We start from the raw sequence: 19,764 nt of genomic DNA, 5'->3' as shown, positions 1-19,764 counted from the left end.
TTAATCGAATAAGGTTTATTCGATAACTTTATTTTATTAATGAATATTATCTTGAATATTCATTCGAGGACTTATGACTCCTTTATATTATTTATTGAATATTACTTGGATATTCATTTGAGGATGTATGACTCCTTTATTTTATTTAATGAATATTATTTATAATATTCATTCGAGGTATTATGACTCGGCTTATTATTTAATGAATATTATTTCGAATATTCATTTGAGGGCTTATTACTCAGCTTATTTTATTTATTGAATATTATTCGAATATTCATTTGAGGATCTATGACTCCGATTATTTGCTGAGGTATATTCTTTATTTTATTAAAGAATAAGGTGTCAATAATCAAACTTATTTTCGATTATTCAACTAAAGATAATACTTTCATATAAGTATATCTTTGATTATTTAGTACTCGTTTCAAGTATAAGTTTTAATACTTCTACTTCAATTATTTTTATAAAGATTATTCTTTATGGGAATATTATTTAAATATTAATATTCAGTCATTTTCTAAATATTCTGGGGACTGATTTACTTCATTAAATCAGTTTTACTCCAAACACTCTTTAAAGTGTTTTCGAGTCTTTAAAATGATTTTCAAAAGTTAGAGCGGATCCCAAAACTATTTTTATATTTAAGATCTTCCTTTTAAAAAGGGGATTTAAATACTCGCTCAAAACCTGGGGGATCCGGCTCGGTGGTGTGTTTTATATTCGCAACAAGGTTGCTGTCTGGGTAAAAGAGTTTTTGATTACTTACCCAATATTCGGGAAGTAAAATTCTTGGAACAAGTTAATCCATTAACAGGCATCGCCTGGGAAATATCGGTGAGTTTTCCTTTCCAACTAGGTACGACTTCTTGGTGGAGCCGTATCAACAAGTTTCTACTTGGGGAAAGGGGGAAACGAGCTTTACGTTTCAGAGTCATGGATTTCATCTGAACTAGGAGTGGCGTAAGTGGTCGAGTAGCGCCGGCCCAGCCTTATTATATTGGCCCAAATGGCCTGGAAGTTCCGCTAAGGCGGTCCATTCCTTAGGAGTTCAGTGTTCGGTTGACAAGTAAATCCGACAGGTTCTCCTCTACATGTAGAAAATGGTGGGGTTGTACTACTACGACTGATCATCGTAAGTGGTCTTCCTGGCGCGGTAAACTCCCGTAATGAGTTCATCATCCAATTGAATATTTCTGCAACACTACCCAAAGCACTTCGATAGAAAGGCTACGGTTGGGCGATTGTTGAGTGTTGGCAGGGTCAAGTTTTCAAAATAATGTTTGCATCAAATGAAGTAACTCATAACTTCATTTTATTTTGATGATATTTTAAAGGTTGAATCTATTCAAGTATTATCTTGTAGTCTCGTCTATGTGATGAACTTTGGAAACTAATTATAACTTGAATGGTGGTAGTTCAAGTAGTATTTGGAAAAGATATAAGTATATTGGAGTATTTTGTAACTTCATCTTTTAAACTTATATCTAGTAAATGATTATCTTATGCATGACAAAGATTTTCAGAAAAACGTTGAGACAAGGTTAGATATATGAGATCACCTTACAACGATATTCTTATACAGTTATACACTGGAATTCTGTGTGTATTATGCATGGAAGAGGACTTCCAATATTTTGAAAAGTATATATGTATATATACTGAATATTTTGCGACTTCATCGCATTAAGATATCAAACTTGGTTCATTTCTTTTGACCAAGACTTTCATGAGTACTATGAGAAGGCTCATATACTAGTAAGTATATACTAGTAATTATCTTACACACGATAAAAGATTCTAGTAAGTATCCACTTAGATACTTATATTATTGTTATCACTACATATTATCTTGCGAGCTGTAAGGCTCACTCTTGCTTTATTTCTTCATCACACAACAACAGTTAGGAAAGATGGCCAGACTCCAGCGGACCCAGCGCAAGCGCGTGGGAAGCGTCCCGCGTCTTCCCGATGATGTTGTGGCTGCTATAGCTGCAGAGGTAGATCTATTGGTAGATCAGGCATTCTACTTTTGAGAATTAATTATGTATAATTATAACTTGTGGCAGATAATGGCAATTAACTGTAAATTTATCAAGTAATCATTTCGAGTTGTAATAACTTTTAATTTGTGGATTCAAAGACTTGTACTTATTTGAATTTCATCTCTGAGACTATAACGGGTTGTGGTGTATGTTAGTGTGGGGTCACAGCATAAGGTTGTTTATTATTAATTAAGTGAAGTGATATTGTGGAAAGAAAGATAGTGACGACCCGGATCCCCGACCCCGGATCTGGGGGTGTTACATGACCCGCCAATCTGTCAAGCATCTGATCAATAAATGGAAGGGGGGAGTGATCCTTCCTTGTGGCTTTGTTCAATTTTCTATAATCCATGCATACTCTCCATCCTGTAACTGTTCGAGTAGGGATGAGCTCATTCTTTTCATTTGCGACCACAGTGATACCTCCCTTCTTAGGTACACATTGTACGGGGCTCACCCACGAGCTGTCAGAAATAGGATAAATGATGCCTGCATCTATCCATTTCAGAATTTCTTTCTTTACCACCTCCTTCATGATGGGATTCAGTCTTCACTGCTGTTCCACAGTTGGCTTACTACCTTCCTCTAGCAGAATTTTATGCATAAAATATGAAGGACTTATCCCCTTGATGTCTGCTATGGTCCATCCTATAGCCGATTTGAATTCTCTCAAAATCCTTAAGAGCTTGTCTTCCTCACTACCTGAAAGGTCAGATGAAATAATGACAGGTAACATAGATGAATCACCTAAAAAAGCATACCTCAAGTGTTCTAGGTAATGGCTTGAGCTCCAAGGTAGGTGCTTCCTCTATTGATGGTTTGAGCTTCCCTTCTGCGTTCTTGAGGTCAGAAGTACCAAGAGATTCAAATGGTATGTCCAGCTTTCGCTTCCAGGGAGAAGCGTTCAGATATTGTAATTGCTCGTTGCTATCTTCATCATCGCTGTCAAAATCCCCCACTAAGGCCTTTTCCAATGTATCAGACATTAGCATGTGATCGAGTTCCGAAGTAACCGCAGAATTAATCACATCCACTTTTAAGCACTCCTCATCTTCTGTAGGGAATTTCATTGCCTTGAATACGTTGAAGGTCACATCCTGATCTTGGACCCGCATAGTAAGTTCACCTTTTTGCACATCTATCAAGGTACGGCCAGTAGCCAAGAAAGGCCTCCCCAAGATTATGGGAATCTTCTTATCTTCCTCAAAATCCAGAATAACAAAATCTGCTGGAAAGAAGAGCTTATCCACCTTGACGAGCACATCCTCAACTATGCCCCTTGGGTAAGTAATGGAACGGTCAACCAATTGTAGTGACATGTACGTGGGTTTTGGATCAGGCAGATCCAGTTTTTTAAAGATCGACAACGGCATCATATTAATGCTTGCTCCCAAATCACAAAGGCACTTGTCAAACGTCAGATTGCCAATTGTGCAAGGAATGGTGAAGCTCCCTGGATCTTTCAGTTTTGGTGGTAACTTTTGTTGCAGAACAGCGCTGCATTCTTCCGTGAGAGCAACGGTTTCAAGGTCATCCAGTTTCACCTTCCTTGAAAGAATAGTCTTCATAAACTTCGCATAACTAGGCATTTGTTCCAGAGCCTCAGCGAAAGGTATATTGATGTGAAGTTTCTTGAACACCTCCAGAAACTTCCCGAACTGTCTATCCAGCTTTTGTTGCTGCAATCTCTTAGGAAAAGGTGGTGGAGGATAGAGCTGTTTCTCCCCTGTATTAGCCTCAGGCAGAGTGTGTTCAACAGTAGTCTTCCTTGGTTCCGCCGCTTTCTCCTTTTACTTAGATTCTTCACCTGTAATTTCAACTTCTACTTCTTTTGCCTTTTCAGCATCAGCTACTTTTCCAGACCTTAAGGTAATAGCCTTGACTTGCTCTTTAGCTTTCTTCCTGCCTGGTACTTCCGTGTCACTGGGAAGAGTGCCAGGTTGACGATTGAGCACTGCATTGGCTAATTGACCGATTTGATTTTCCAAGGTCTTGATAGAAACCGCCTGACTCTTGCACAACAGCTTAAGTTCCTCAAAATCAGCACTAGTAGGTGCAGCTGCACTTCCCTGTTGAGGATATGATTGCCTTGTAGCATACTGCTGTGGTTGCTGGAATCCAGGTGGGTTAAACTGTTTACTCACTCCTTGCTGATATGGTGGCTGAATAGCATTCTGATTATTCCCCCAACTGAAATTTGGATGATTTCTGTTGTTAGGATGATAGGTCGCTGGCACAGGCTGCTGTTGTCGCTGATAATTATTCACATACTGAACAGATTCGTTTACAAGAGAACACTGATCCGTAGCATGAGAACCTGCACAAAGCTCACAAACCATAGCTATTTGATTAACTCCATACGTAGCCAGAGAATCAACCTTCATTGATAGCGCTTGGAGCTGGGCTGCAATAGCGGTGGCTGCATTAACTTCCAGAATACCTGCTACCTTGCCTGACGTCATCCTCTGAGTTGGGTTTTGATGCTCATTTGCAGCCATCGTCTCGATAAGATTATACGCCTCAGTATAGCTTTTAGCCCATAAGGCGCCTCCAGCTGCTGCATCGAGCATGGGCCGAGATTGAGCCCCCAAACCATTATAGAAACCAGTGATCACCATCCAATCCGGCATTCCATGATGTGGACATTTTCTCAACATTTCCTTGTAGCGTTCCCAAGCCTCGCACATAGATTCTGTAGGTTGCTGCGCAAACTGAGTAAGAGCACTCCTCATAGCAGCAGTCTTTGCCATCGGATAAAACTTCACCAGAAACTTTTGCGCAAGATCTTGCCACGTAGTGATGGACCCAGCTGGTTCAGAATGTAACCAGTCTTTAGCCTTGTCCCTTAGTGAGAATGGGAAAAGCCTCAACTTGATAGCCTCATCAGTCACGCCATTATACTTAAAAGTGCTGCAGATCTCGACAAAATTCCTTATGTGCATGTTGGGGTCTTCAGTTGCCGCTCCTCCAAAAGAAACAGAATTCTGCACCATCTGAATAGTGCCCGGCTTGATTTCAAAGGTGTTAGCTTGAATAGCCGGATGAAGGATGCTTGACTGAATGTCATCAATTTTAGGCCGAGAAAAATCCATAAGAGCTGGATCAGCTTGAACAATACGATCTCCCATGTTTACTGGTTCTTTCTGCTCAGTTCCTGAATCCGAATCCTCAAGATCTAACTTCTCCGGAATATCAAGAACTTCGTCTGTCTCCTCGGCTGTATCTAAAGTCCTCTTGCGAGCATGAGAACGAGTTTGCATAAATGCTTGCTAAAGTACCTGAAACACAACCGAAAAAAATAAGTAATCACTGAGTCCTAATGACCAATGATGGTAAGTACATAAACTAAACAAATACGCCGAGTCCCCGGCAGCGGCGCCAAAAACTTGTTAGGGCGAAAACACGCGCTAATATTCACGCAAGTATACGCGTTCGCAAGTAATATAGAATATTTTCTAGTTCGTTCCCTCAGAGACTCAGACTAAATTATTGTCTAATTAAACTCACTCACCAATGTATGATTACTTCTCAATGTTAAGATAATAACACTTAAAATTGTTGATTAATTATTAACTATAATTAACTACTTAATTAACCACTTAACTAACACTTCAATTTATCAATAATAAAACACTCATGAGATCACAACTTCATTATTACTTCCTTCTATAGCCATTGTTATTACCTTTAGCATGTGATAGTGATGATATTAATCGAATAACACGAAACTGATAAAAGCCAACTTTCATTGTACTAATACCATTCTACCAAGCATCCACAATTAAGATAGAAGTTGAATAGTCATCAATTATGTTGAGTCCCCATATGTCTACAGAAATTGACAACACAACGATTTAAGCACAAGTTATTCTTTTTGATTACATAGGGCAAATAAAACTGTTAGAGTTACCCACTAATTATGCACAACGTACATGAACCTATGCTAGCATGGCAAGTTCTAAATCTCAAGATCCACTGTCGCTTCACAAGAGATTAACACCCTATCTTATATGTTCGCGACGCACATAAGACGAATACGCACAACCAATACTAGATATCAAGCAATCATCACACACTAAAGTATTAAACAATTAACTAAAGAATTCCATAATAAATCTGTTGCAACCCCATGATCACGATTAGCCCATAATAGAACTTATCGCCATCATGGGTTCATATGAAATCATGATAAACAAACACAAGAAAATAATAACTAAACTAATTATATTAAAACAGAGTACGTCACAAGAGTAAATAAGTCGAAGCAAGAAAACTAGCATCCAACGTTACAACGAAACAAGAATCACAAGAAAATATGCTTCCTCTTCGTTGCGGTGTGCTAAATCGGTCTTCTTCCTTATCTCCTTCGCTTCTTGCGTAAAACACAATCTTCTTTTTCTTCCAATCCCCCCTGTGAAAACGTCTCAAATCTACTTATATAATAGTCCCATAAAACTCAGATTACATAGAAGTTGGAAGCCAAACAGAAGTAGAAGTCTAAAATAATTCAGCAAAATTCCCGACCCTGCGCGGCCGCTCAGCATAGCTGCGCGGGCGCGCAGGTTACTGCGCGGCCGCTCTGCATAGCTGCGCGGGCACGCAGGCCTCTACTGGAAAAAATCCAAGTTTGCTCCGTTTCTTCGCCGTAATCTGCCCGTTCCTTCCCTCTCGCAATGGTGAACACATGCCAAGGCTTATTCTTGATGATTCCTCCCCCGAAATGCAACTAATACCCTGAAATGCATAAACACTAGAAAAACGCATCAAATACACAAAATACTTGATTTCAAGACATCAATTTAAGCCATTTTAAGACGTTCTAAGTGGTATAAAATGCCACTTATCAGAGCCCATGTTGTTTATGCCGACTCAAATAGATGAACTTACTTCCCGAACGATGGGCAAGTAATCAAGATTTTTTCTCAAAATAGCAACCTCGTTGCGAATGTAAAATACATCACTGAGCCGGATCCCTCAGGTTTTGAGCGAGTATTTAAATCCCCTTCGAAAGGAAGATCTTAAATATCAAAATGAGTTTTGGGATCCGCTCTAACTTTTAAAAATCATTTTGAAGACTCGAAAACATTTTTAAGAATGTTTGGAGTAATACTGATTTAATGAAATAAATCAGTCCCAATATATTAGAAAATATCTGAATATTATTATTAAATAATATTTCCATAAAGGATAATCTTTATAAAAATAATTGAAGTAGAAGTTTTAAAAAAACTCATACTTGAAATGAATAACGAATAACCAAAGATATACTTATACGAAAGTAAGATCTTTATTTCAATAATCGAAAATAAGTTTGATTATCGAAACACTATTCTTTAATAAAATAAAGAATATTATTTAATAAATAAGCGGAGTCATAAGTCCTCAAATGAATATTCAAAATAATATTCAATAAATAAAATAAACGGAGTCATAAGTCCTCGAATGAATATTCAACTAATAATATTCATTGAATAAAATAAAGTTATCGAATAAACCTTATTCGATTAATAGTTTTGAAAACTATATCCATATATATATGAAAATATATATATTATACTCGGGAACATCGACTCCCGGTTTAGAAAAATGTTCACCTTTGGGTCCCCTATACTAAGGGTATACGCAACTACTGCTTATCTCTAGCATAGGTATTATGCAACTTATAAGCATTTGAATCAACAATTAGATATCAAGATTACGAAACAGACATGCATATATACCATATCAGCATGCTTCAATATATCGCAAAATTTGCTAATAACAATCATGCACTTATCATAAGATAATGCATATACATATATTTACATCACAACAACAGTATAACGGGTAGAAAACTTGCCTGAGTGCTCCGGGGTAGACTTAAGCTTAGAGTGGGTCCGGTAACCTATGAACAACAACATAAGCCGGAATTAAACCACGGTCGCTTAAGAAACTAGACTTTAACCAATTGAACCCTAACGTTTGCTTATGGTCATTTCTATGCTTAACAAATCACATAAGTCATTCGAGCACCCTCGGCTCCACCATTTTTAATAAATTGACCGTTACGAATTTTAAGGCGACGCTTTCGCGAATACCCTACCAACTGCCTAGTCCACTTTACATAATTTTTTCATACTCCAATTAGTCATTTAAGGGCCTTAACCAAGGTTTCAAAGTAAGGCGAGGGGTAATGGTTCGTTCGCGAAACGCCGTTACTTAAAACGGCCGTTTCTCCTAAACCGTACATCGGATTCAAGCGAACCACATATCAAAACGAAGCTCGTAACATGAACTATCTAAAAATGGCAAAGGTTAGAATCTTTCAGTGAGTTCACGGGTCCTAAAGTTAAGAACAGAACAGTTAAGGAAAATTGGGCATTATGACGTTTATGTTTACGCGATTTCCAATTTAATTAACACTCTAAATTATCATCAATTCACTCACAACCACCAATACAACAATATTAAACCATCATACTACAAACTCAGTCCCCAACTCCAAGTTTTACCAATTTATCCAACCAATCAAAGACCCAATATTCAAAACCAATACAAATTCACCAAAACTACTTATAATCAAAGATCAAGCCTTAATACTAACAATGCTTCAATAAAACTTTATGGAATCATAAAATCAAAGATAGGGTTTGAAGTTGATACCTTCCTTGTTAGGTGTTAAGTTGCTAGGAAGCCTTAGGGATCCTTAATCTAACCTCCTACAAGCTTGATCTTTCCAAAGAAATCAAGAACACAAAGTTAGGTTTTGAAGTTTCTAAAAGTCCGATTTAAATAACTATATAAATGAGGGTCTTACCATGATTATTTGGACGAGACTTGTGAACAAGAGTTGTAGGCCATCTCAATACCTTTCCAACGAGCTATAGAACACAACATTTAAGTGAGTATTGAAGGAGATATGGTAGTTTTAAGTTGTTGCTCTGGTTTTGGCCGAGAGCAAGGGAAGAAAAAGTGAAGTAAAAATATTTCTAGTTTGATTAAATGATTTGTGTGGTGTTTAGCTTGGTTACTTCCTTTTGTTGTTAATTAGATTGTTACCATGGTAAAAATTGTGTGGCTCACAATTAACCAACCAATCCCTCCATTTGTCATGCTTATGTCACCATGCCTATGTCATCTTTCTCATGTCATCCTCTTACACTTGTCTTATTCTTGTTGGTGTGATGATATCATCATCCACTAACCTCTTTAATTAACCCCTAATTACTTGGCTAATGACCGCTTATCTGTTATACGGTTCGCTTAACTTTCGTTCTCGTTTATCATTTGAGGGATCATACCTGGGATCTTATTACTTAGGTTCCCCTAAACTTTTCTCAATATTTTATATTCCTTTTATGATCCTCTCTAAAAATCCTTGAATTTAAATCCTTTTTATCATGTTACCTTATACTCAATTCTTTCGGTATCTGGTGGATTTTCGGGAAAAATCAAAGTATTTGGATTTGGATTCTGACGATCTTTACGTACACTTATATACCATATAGAGTACTAATAAAACATCAGAATATCAATAAAAGAACTGCTACATTGTGTGGCATGAAAAGTTTTCTTATTCAGCATAATCAGCAAAATCACTATTCATAAGGTTTACAAAAAGTCCAAAATTTTTGGGGTTATTACATCAGGTCTACTTGCAATTAAATATTAAAGTGAGCCAACCATGCCTCTATAACTTGTAATATCCACAGACTTTTCAGCCTTGTTTAATTCAAGCTTAGTTGCAGTGGCCATGGGAGTTTTTGCAGGTGAACAATCCATTAAGTCAAACTTCTTTAAAAGATCATAAATATATTTAGTTTGACTAATGAAAATTCCACCACTAACTTGTTTAACTTGTAAACCAAGAAAGTAAGTTAGCTCTCCCATCATGCTCATTTCATATTTACTTTGCATTAATTTAGCAAACTTTTTACAAAGCTTATCATCTGTAGATCCAAATATAATATCATCTACATAAATTTGTACAAGTATCTTAGAGCCATTAACATTTCTAAAGAAGAGAGTTTTGTCAACAGTACCTCTTGTGAAGTGATTATCTAGAAGGAACTTTGACAAAGTCTCATACGAGGCTCTAGGTGCTTGCTTTAGTCCATAGAGTGCTTTCAACAGATAATACACATAGTCTGGAAAATTTGGATCTTCAAAACCTGGAGGTTGGCTTACATAAACTTCTTCCTCCAATTCCCCATTTAGAAATGCACTTTTGATATCCATTTGATAGACTTTGAAATTGGCATTAGCTGCATAGGCTAGAAAGATTCTGATGGCTTCAAGTCTGGCAACTGGAGCAAATGTTTCATCAAAATCTATTCCCTCTTGTTGAGAATAGCCTTTAGCAACCAATCTGGCTTTATTCCTTATGACAATGCCATTTTCATCCATCTTGTTTCTGAATACCCATTTTGTGTCAATAGAACTCTTGTTCTTTGGCTTGGGTACCAGCTTCCATACTTTGTTCCTCTCAAATTGGTTTAGCTCCTCTTGTATTGCTAAAATCCAATCTGGATCCAAAAGAGCTTCTTCCACTCTCTTAGGTTCCTCCTGTGATAGAAAGCTACTATACAGACATTCATCTTGAGTAGCCCTTCTAGTTTGTACTTTTGATGTAGCATCACCAATGATCAGTTCAAAAGGGTGATTCTTGGTCTATTTCCTTTGAGGTGGTAGATTAGCCCTAGATGAGGTTGCCTCAGTATTGTCATGATGTGAAATAGAATGTTGATTTGTTGAAACTTCCCCTGAGTTACTGATCCTTTGAAAGGAATTGGGAGCTCTATCAACTGATGAAGTGAATTGATTATCCGTTGACAGACTGTGATCAACGGATGCTTCATTATGAACTTCAACGGATGATGCACTTTGTCTTTCAACGGATGCTGCATTGCTTCTTTCAACGGAAGCTGCATTATGACTTTCAACGGATGCAGCATTCTGTGCATTATCCAAAGGCAGATTCTGAATTCTTCTTGAGATGCCTTCTTCATCATTCTCATCTTCACTATCATCACAGTATATCTCAATGTTGTCAAATTTGAGTCCTTCATGATGTCCCTCATCTATTAGTCCATCAATCTTTTTATCATCAAACACAACATGTACAGATTCCATGACAATATTGGTTCTTAGATTGTAGACCCTATATGATTTTCCAGCAGAATAAACAACAAATATTCCTTCATCAGCCTTTGCATCAAACTTCCCTTTGTGATCAGATTGATTCCTTAAGATGTAGCACTGCAACCAAAGACATGTAGAAAGTTTAAAGTTGGTTTTCTTCTCTTGAATAATTGATAGGGAGTCATGCATTTTGCCTGATTGATTAGAGAAATATTCTGAGTGTAACATGCACAGTTAACAGCCTCAACCCAAAAATAAGTTGGGAGTTTTGACTCTTCAAGCATTATCCTTGCAGCTTCAATTAGTGATCTGTTCTTCCTTTCCACCACACCATTTTGTTGTGGAGTTCTTGGAGCTGAGAACTCATGCATGATCCCACTTTCTTCACAGAACAACTTCATGGTTGAATTCTTGAACTTAGTTCCATTGTCACTCCTAATATTCCTTACTTTGAAATCAGGATGATTGTTGACTTGCTTGATATGATTGATGATGATTTCACTAGCTTCATCCTTTGATCCAAGAAAATAAACCCATGAAAACTTTGAGAAATCATCTACAATCACTAGGCAATATCTTTTCCTTGAAATTGACAATACATTGACTGGTCCAAAAAGATCCATGTGTAGAAGTTGTAGTGGTTCATCAATTGCAGATTCAAGCTTCTTACTGAATGATACTTTCTTTTGCTTTCCTTTCTGACAAGCATCACACAGTCCATCCCTTGTGAATTCCACTAGAGGCATTCCTCTAACTAAGTCCTTTTTGACTAGATCATTCATTGTCTTGAAATTCAAATGGGACAGCTTCTTGTGCCATAGCCAACTTTCAACTGGACTTGCTTTGCTGAGAAGACAAGTAATGGATTCTGCATCTATAGAGTTGAAATCAGCTAAGTACACATTCCCTTTTCTAACTCCAGTTAGAACCACTTTATTGTCCTTTTTACTTGTGACAATACAGGCTTCAGAATTGAAGGAAACAGTATTCCCTCTGTCACATAGTTGACTGATGCTCAATAAATTGTGTTTGAGACCATCAACCAATGCAACTTCATCAATGATGACATTTTCTTTTGAAATCAAGCCATATCCCATAGTGAATCCTTTGTTGTCATCTCCAAAGGTTATGCTAGGGCCAACTCTCTCCTTAAACTCTGTGAGCAGGGTGAAATCTCCTGTCATGTGTCTTGAACAACCACTGTCCAAGTACCATAGATTCCTTCTTTGTCCCTGCACACAACAAAATCAATCAAGTTGATTTTGGTACCCAAGTTTCCTTGGGTCCAGCCTTGTTAGTCTTTTTCCTAGACTTCATTCCTCCTGCATCTTTTGACTTAGGTAACTTTGGGTCAACCTTGGTCTCAGATGTGGTTGGTTGAAGTGTAGGGTTAGTCACAGAATCATTTAACACATTTGATTGAATTTGATAAGGCATAGGTTGTGCAAACATGTTATTCCACATAAGCATATTGTATGGCATTTGAGGCATACTAAATGCAGTAAAATAAGGATTGTTAATATATGGCATATTTGCAAAATGTGCATGGGGATTCTGGTGAGACATAACAGGCATAACATGCAGATGTGACATAGACATGTTAGGCATGGAGGGATTTGAAGGCATGGGAGCATTTTTAAAAGATTTACAATTATCAGATAGGTGATTAACACTTTTACAATGCACACAGCTTTTTCTAGGAGCATACCTATCAGGTGTGTAATTGTTATGTTTATTATTCCCTACCTTCCCATTTCTTTTAGATTTTCTTTTAGTTTCCTTCTTATCCTCAACCAACTTAAGCCTATCTTTTAGCTGATCTAAAGTCATGTGTCCTATATTCACCTTACTGACATCTCTGGATGTGCTAGCTCCTTCTTTGACAAAGTTTTTGAGAGTTGAATCATTCTTTTTATTGAGATTTTTATTTTTAAAAGGACTTGCCTGTTTTAATTGATGAGCCTTCAACGGATGCTCCTTTTCTTCCTTCAACGGATAACTTTCATCATCCGTTGATTCCACATCCGTTGACAATCCATCAATTAATTCTAACTCCTTTTTGTTTTTCTTCCAGGCATCCTCACAGAATGATTCAATTCCATGAACCTTTGCAATCTGAACACTAACATCCCTAGATGTTTTTCAGGCCTTGATTACCTCTTGCTCACTTTCTAACTGTGTAGAAAGAATTTCTACTTTCTTAACAGCTTCTGCTAGTTCACTCTCAACAGTCAAGCATTTAAGTTTTATCTTTTCAAGCTCAATTACCTGATCCTCTAACACAACATTCCTATCACTTAAAAACACATTATTCTCCTTGATCCTAGTGTTTTCTTTTGCTAGTGATTTAAGGGAAACACGCAAATGATATAATTCATTGGTCATATCATTTATGGCTTCATTGCATTCATGTTTAGAAAGCTGAGAGAGATCAGTAGTAATTACCTTGTTGCTTGATGAACTAGTTTCATTTTCATCAGAATTAGCCATCAGGGCATGTTGACATATTCCACATCATCATTTTCATTTACCCCATCTGCTGCCCAATCATCTTGAGTGAGAAAAGCTCTTTCCTTTTGTTTGAGCAAATCAAAATACTTCTTTTTGTAATCAACTTGCTCAAATTTCTTTTTCTCAGAATTTGGCTTCCTACACTCACTTGCAAAGTGTCCACTAATGCCACAGTTATAAAATTTGAACTTTGATTTGTCCACCATGTTTTTGTTTGGCTTAGTGAACTTTGTGTTTTTTCTGAACTTCATTTTTGCAAACCTCCTGGACAGAAAGGCCAAATGTTCTTCAATATCATCAGATTCATCCTGACAGGAATTTTCTTCATCCTCAGCAACTTGCTCTTTACCCTTGCTTGATTCTGATTTGCTTGTGCCAATTTTGAGACTTGGCATTGTCTTCTCCTCATTCCTGGCTTCCATCTTCTCACTGTCAGCTACAAGAGCAACTGTTCCTCCTTTTCTCTTTCCCTTTTCCAACAGCTCATCCTGCTCCATTTCAAGTTCATAAGTCTTCAGAATTCCATATAATCTTTCAAGTGTGAAGTTCTTATAATCTTGAGAATTTCTCAAAGAGACAGTCATGGGCTTCCATTCCTTTGGCAGAAACCTAAGAAATTTTAAGTTGGAATCCTTGACTTGGTACACTCTACCATACAGCTTCAATCCATTCAACAGTTTCTGAAACCTGTTGAAGGTATCATTTAATGATTCACCTTCTTCAAAGTGAAAATATTCATACTGTTGAATAAGAAGCTGCATCTTGTTCTCTCTGACCTGCTCAGTACCTTCACAGATGATTTGTACAGTATCCCAAACTTCCTTTGCAGTTTGGCTATTGATGACATTGTCAAACATATCTTGATCTAAGCCATTAAACAAAATGTTCATGGCTCTCTTATCCTTGCGGATTTCTTCCATGTCTTCAATAGTCCATTCTGCTTTTGGCTTGGGAATGGACTGTCCAACAGCAACTGTTGCAGTAGCAGCTGTGGCTACTTTGTGAGGGATGTGAGGACCATTTTCAATACAGTTGATGTAGCTTTCATCTTGAGAAAGAAGATTTAAATGCATCTTCACTTTCCAGTGATGATAATTATCTTTTTCCAGGACTGGGATCTTTACACCAATATCCTTCCTACTCATGATGGTAGCAGGAGGATTCTTCTGTGCACTCATGATGTTAGCAGAATAGATCTTTAAACTCTTTGTATGTTAAGAGCTTGCTCTGATACCAATTGTTATTCCCAGTGGACTAACAATGAGATTTACAAAAGGGGGGTTGAATGTAAATCTCAAAACTTTTTCAAGTTTTGAGCAGTTTCTAAGGCTAAGTGTTTGAGTGATCAAATGTGTGAATTGCTTGAAGCTGATGCAGACAGATATATATTCAAACATAAATGTAATGAGCACAAAGAACTTAAAAACTTTTCTGGTGGATTTGTTGTTCCACCAGAGATGTGTTATTTCAGAAAATCTGTGATTCAAAGAATTAAATCACAGCTGCTTCCTAGTACAAACTAGATGATTTTCTCTTTTGATATTTCTAAACAGCTCAGGAAAATTCATATCTAATTACTAGCTGCTACTTGGTTTATATATCACCAAGTTTACAAGTAAAGACAAACTTTAAAATACAATTGAAAAGATTCTTCACATGTTTCTTCTTCATTTCTCTATCCAATGCAATCTAGGATAATCTGTAAATCTTTGAATACTTCCTTGTTTGCATCAGAATGGAAATGCTGCATTTTCTTGATTCCTCCTAGAGGCTTCCACATTCCAGTATGTCTCTGTCAACCCATGTGCCTCTGTCAGCTTGTGAATTATCACTATCAACTGCTAATGAACTAAGCATCCGTTGAAGCTTTCATCCGTTGATGCCTTATCCGTTGAGGCTTTATCCGTTGAAGCTTTATCCGTTGATGCATTATCAGTTTAAGTCTTTATCCGTTGAAGCACTTATCCATTGATGGATATTATCCGTTGAAGCATTAGAGACATCCGTTGAAGCTTTGTTTCTTATCCGTTGAAGGTCTTCAATATCCGTTGACACTTCTTCACTTATACAAAATTACAAGGCATGAAATATTTACAATTAGCCCTCCCATTTGTACATCCATTAGTAGTCAACAAGACTGATTATTTCCTAACAACATCTAAGAATTACAGCTTGAAACCAGAGAGTGAAATGTGCTACAATACTAAACTTATTGCTAAGTAAAGCTACTCCTTCAACGGATAGCCAAGATGGACTTATCCGTTGAGGCTACAAACACTAGATTTCTACTTAAGTGTTTTGCTTAACTTATCATCAAACTAATACACATATTCCTAACAAGAACTATCTCAGAACAACTCCTAATATTAGAGAGATCACACATTGAAGCCAAGTCAAGAACTACAGCTGATAAATTTTGAAGGATATACAGGTTAAAGCTGATATCAGACTTTAAGGATGGTAAAAGCTCTAAAGACTGTGAGTTGTAGTTACTTAATCAAATTCTCATATGCATTTGTACTTAATGTTTTTGACATCATCAAATATCTATTGAACTTGTATATTATGCTAATTTACAAGTTGGGGAGATTGTTAGATATATTTGTGATGTCATGTAAAATAATGATTTGTGTTAAGTTTTCAGATCTTGACTAACAGGACAAATCAGGACTTAACTGGAAATTAGTACTTATACTGAAGTCAAAACTTAAGTTATCAGAACTTAGGATATCAGAGATATTTATCAGGAGATAATATTAGGACTTAAGAAGACATTCAGATAAGGAAGGCAGTTGATTGAAAGTAAAGAAGATTGAGTCTAACATAAGAAGAGATATGCATGGAGAAGAATTCTATGAAGAATAGAAGATTTGGAGGAAAATATAACTAATTGATATATTTTAGGATGCAGACTTATATTCGATATCAATTAGAAGATTATCTTGTAACTGTGTGGTATATAAACACAACATAGGGTTTACACTAGATGTGTTATCTTAATCGAGAATATTATTCATTGTAACCCTAGTAGCTCTCGTGATATTTGTTCATCACTGAGAGAGAACGGTTCCATTGTAATATTGTTTTATTAATAAGATTATTCTGTGTTTCATACTTGTGTTCTTAATTCGATTTGATTGTAGTATACATTGTATTCAACCCCCTTCTACAGTGTGTGTGACCTAACAAACCCTAATAGTCTCATATCGACTGTGGATTTGAGTGTTTTTAGTTTCTTCAGTTTTGGTGGGCTTGGTTGGATTTTCTGCTTCTTCAGACATGATTGTTTGGATCTTTACTGTATGTGTGTTAACAGATAAGCTCTGATACCAATTTTTAGGTCACACAACAATATAGAAGGGGGTTGAATACAGTGTTTAATACAATCAAATCGATTTCGAACACAAGTAATAGTAAACAGATATATTCAATATAATAAACTCTATTACAATGGAACTGTTCTCTCTCAGTGATGAACAAATATCACGAGAGCTGCTAGGTTACAATGTATGATCTTCTCGATAATGATAACACATATAGTGTAAACCTATGTCTGTGTTTATATAGTACACAGTTACAAGATAACTTCTAATTGATATGGAATATAATTATGTCTCCTAAAATATATCAATCAGATATCTTATATAAATCTTCTTATCTTCTAACTCTTTCCATGCATGTCTTCTTTTGTATTAGTCTCGATCTTCTTTCCTGTAAATCAGCTTCCTTCCTTAACTGTAAGTCCTCCCGTACTTAAGTTCTGATATCTATCTTCTGATATTTATCTTCAGATAATCTAAGTTCTGATATCCTTAAGTTCTGACTTCCATTAATTACTGATTCTAGTAAGTACTGATATTTCCTTTTTGTTAAGATCTGAAAACTAAACATGAAACATATTAGACATGACATCTCAAATATATCTAACATCCCTGATATGTGAAACACTGCCCTGATGTCCAGTCCCTCAAGTACTTCTACCTGAGCTACCTCTGATTCAACAATCAGTAACTCTTATATTTTGTCCTGAGGTTCCAACTTTACTGCATGTAACTGAGATATTTGTATGTCCCCGCTATTCTCTCTGACCTCCTCATTTCTTTTCTTTATGATCTCATTGATTTCCGAATAAATGTAGCATTGGTATAAACCACTGTGTGATTGTATAATCTGAAATCATATAGTTGTCTTTAAAATTTTCGAGAAAACTTGTACCCGTAGAAATTTCATTCATTTCCTGCATCTGAAAATCCAGTGGTATCCTATAAAGTAAGTCTTTGAGGAAATTCCACAATTTTCTTCTGTAGGTCTTGAAATCAGCTTCATTGGAATAATATTTTCTTCGAAAAATTAAAATCATCTTTAACATCCCGTAGGAATCTTGAGTATACTAATACTTTGTGAACCCTTAGTTTTATATTTAAGAAAAAATCAAATTTCCAAAATTTTTTAATTTTCTTAAAAAATAAATTAATCAAAAATAAATATTTACGTAAAATTTAATTTTCAAGAATTTCAAATTTTCTTAAAAATTAAAATAAAACATAAACTAATATTTAAGAAAATTTTAAATATAAGAATTTTAAAGTTTCTGAAAAAATATATAAATCATAAATTAAAAAAAATGGGACTACAGAATTCCCTAAGTAGCAATTGGCGACTAAGCAATTTGCCTAACCTGCGACGTTTACTCCTAACCTGCGACTCATATTACCAAGGGAGGCCAAGACCAAATGTTAGACGTCGCCAGTTAAAAAAAAAATCAGTCTTCCAACTTGCGACTTGCAATGATGTTGGAGTGGGTTTTCCACGCGTGCACTACTACAACATCATCCTCTTTTTATTTTCCCGTGCGTGCTTAATGCCTAGCCAATACAGTCGCGTGTAGTACAATCCCCGATACCAACTTAGCAATCCAGGCGCGTGTACTAATGTGGCAGCCAAAGAAAATAAATAAAAAATAAACTAGAACGTGACTTCCTTCATGTACAATATGGTAGCTTCATGCACCAGTTGGCTTCCTTTTCTGTTTCCATTTGGCAGCTTAATTGACTTGTTAACATAGGTACAGAAACTGGATTGCCGAGACAAATGGCAGCTCATAATTCTGAAAAACAGACTCGAAAATAGATTTAAGTTAATAATTTTTATTTACTAAAATTTAAGTAATAAATTAATTTAATCAAATTTATAAAATAAATTCATTTAAAATAAGTTCATATAAATTTATTCAAATTAAATTTATAAAATAAATTTGTTAAATCAAATTTACAAAATAAATTTATTTAAATGCAAATTAATAAAATAAATTTATTTTAGGATCCTGATTTATGTATCAATCAGTCAGATCTGATACCAATTGTTAGGTCCCGACGTATCGTAGAAGGGGGGTTGAATACGATACTCACTAAATTGAAAAAATTCTTTAGAATCTTTTGCGGATATAAAATTTAGTGTCCGGTTAGTGATTCCGTATTCTTGAGGTAAATAGTGTTTAGGATGTTAAAACGAGGAACACAAGATATTCGGGGAAATATATATTCATATATAAATCCGCGAGGGGTGTTGCTACACTTCGATAAATAAATTAACCGGCTACAATCTAAGAACAATAAAGTTCATAGCTTCTACAAAGATCAACAAATTAAATCCTATGCAATAATCTAGCTTTTGTTTGTTTAAGGATTTAATTATCGGGTAACGTTTATAATGCCCCTAAGAATATACAAGAGTGAAATCGGGCATTATAACGTTACTCCGGTGAGAAGATTAACAGATATAGATTTGGGTGCATATATCCCTTGTTTCTCTTTGCTTCAATTCTTCAGCTCTCTTGGAAGAGAAGATGAACAGGGAAATTCTGAATGCTGAAATGCTTATACTGTTGTGTAGACTTATATCAATTAAAATGTATGGCTGAAATTGAAACACACAAATTAATTGATTGTATCAATAAACTTGTGGCTGAGGAGCTTGGACCTGCTAACCTGCGACCAATAAAAGTATAACTTGCGACTAGTTATTTGCAACTTGCGACCAAAGGGGAATGGCTGTTGTACTTAATCTTTATTCTCACAAAAATATTAAA

At 36.0% G+C, this 19,764-nt stretch overlaps 1 non-coding gene across 1 annotated transcript; it reads left to right on the top strand.

Moving 5' to 3' along the window:
- Positions 1 to 4,673: 4,673 nt before the first annotated feature.
- LOC141669407 (small nucleolar RNA R71) lies at positions 4,674 to 4,780 on the top strand. The gene has a single exon (XR_012553693.1). It is a non-coding gene; the product is annotated as a small nucleolar RNA R71 (small nucleolar RNA).
- The last annotated feature ends 14,984 nt before the right edge of the window (positions 4,781 to 19,764 follow it).

The sequence above is a fragment of the Apium graveolens genome, chromosome 6 (genome assembly GCF_009905375.1).
Source record: "Apium graveolens cultivar Ventura chromosome 6, ASM990537v1, whole genome shotgun sequence".
NCBI lineage: Eukaryota > Viridiplantae > Streptophyta > Magnoliopsida > Apiales > Apiaceae > Apium > Apium graveolens.
The sequence above is the reverse complement of the archived record's forward strand: the minus strand, read 5'-3'. Positions and strand labels throughout refer to the sequence as shown.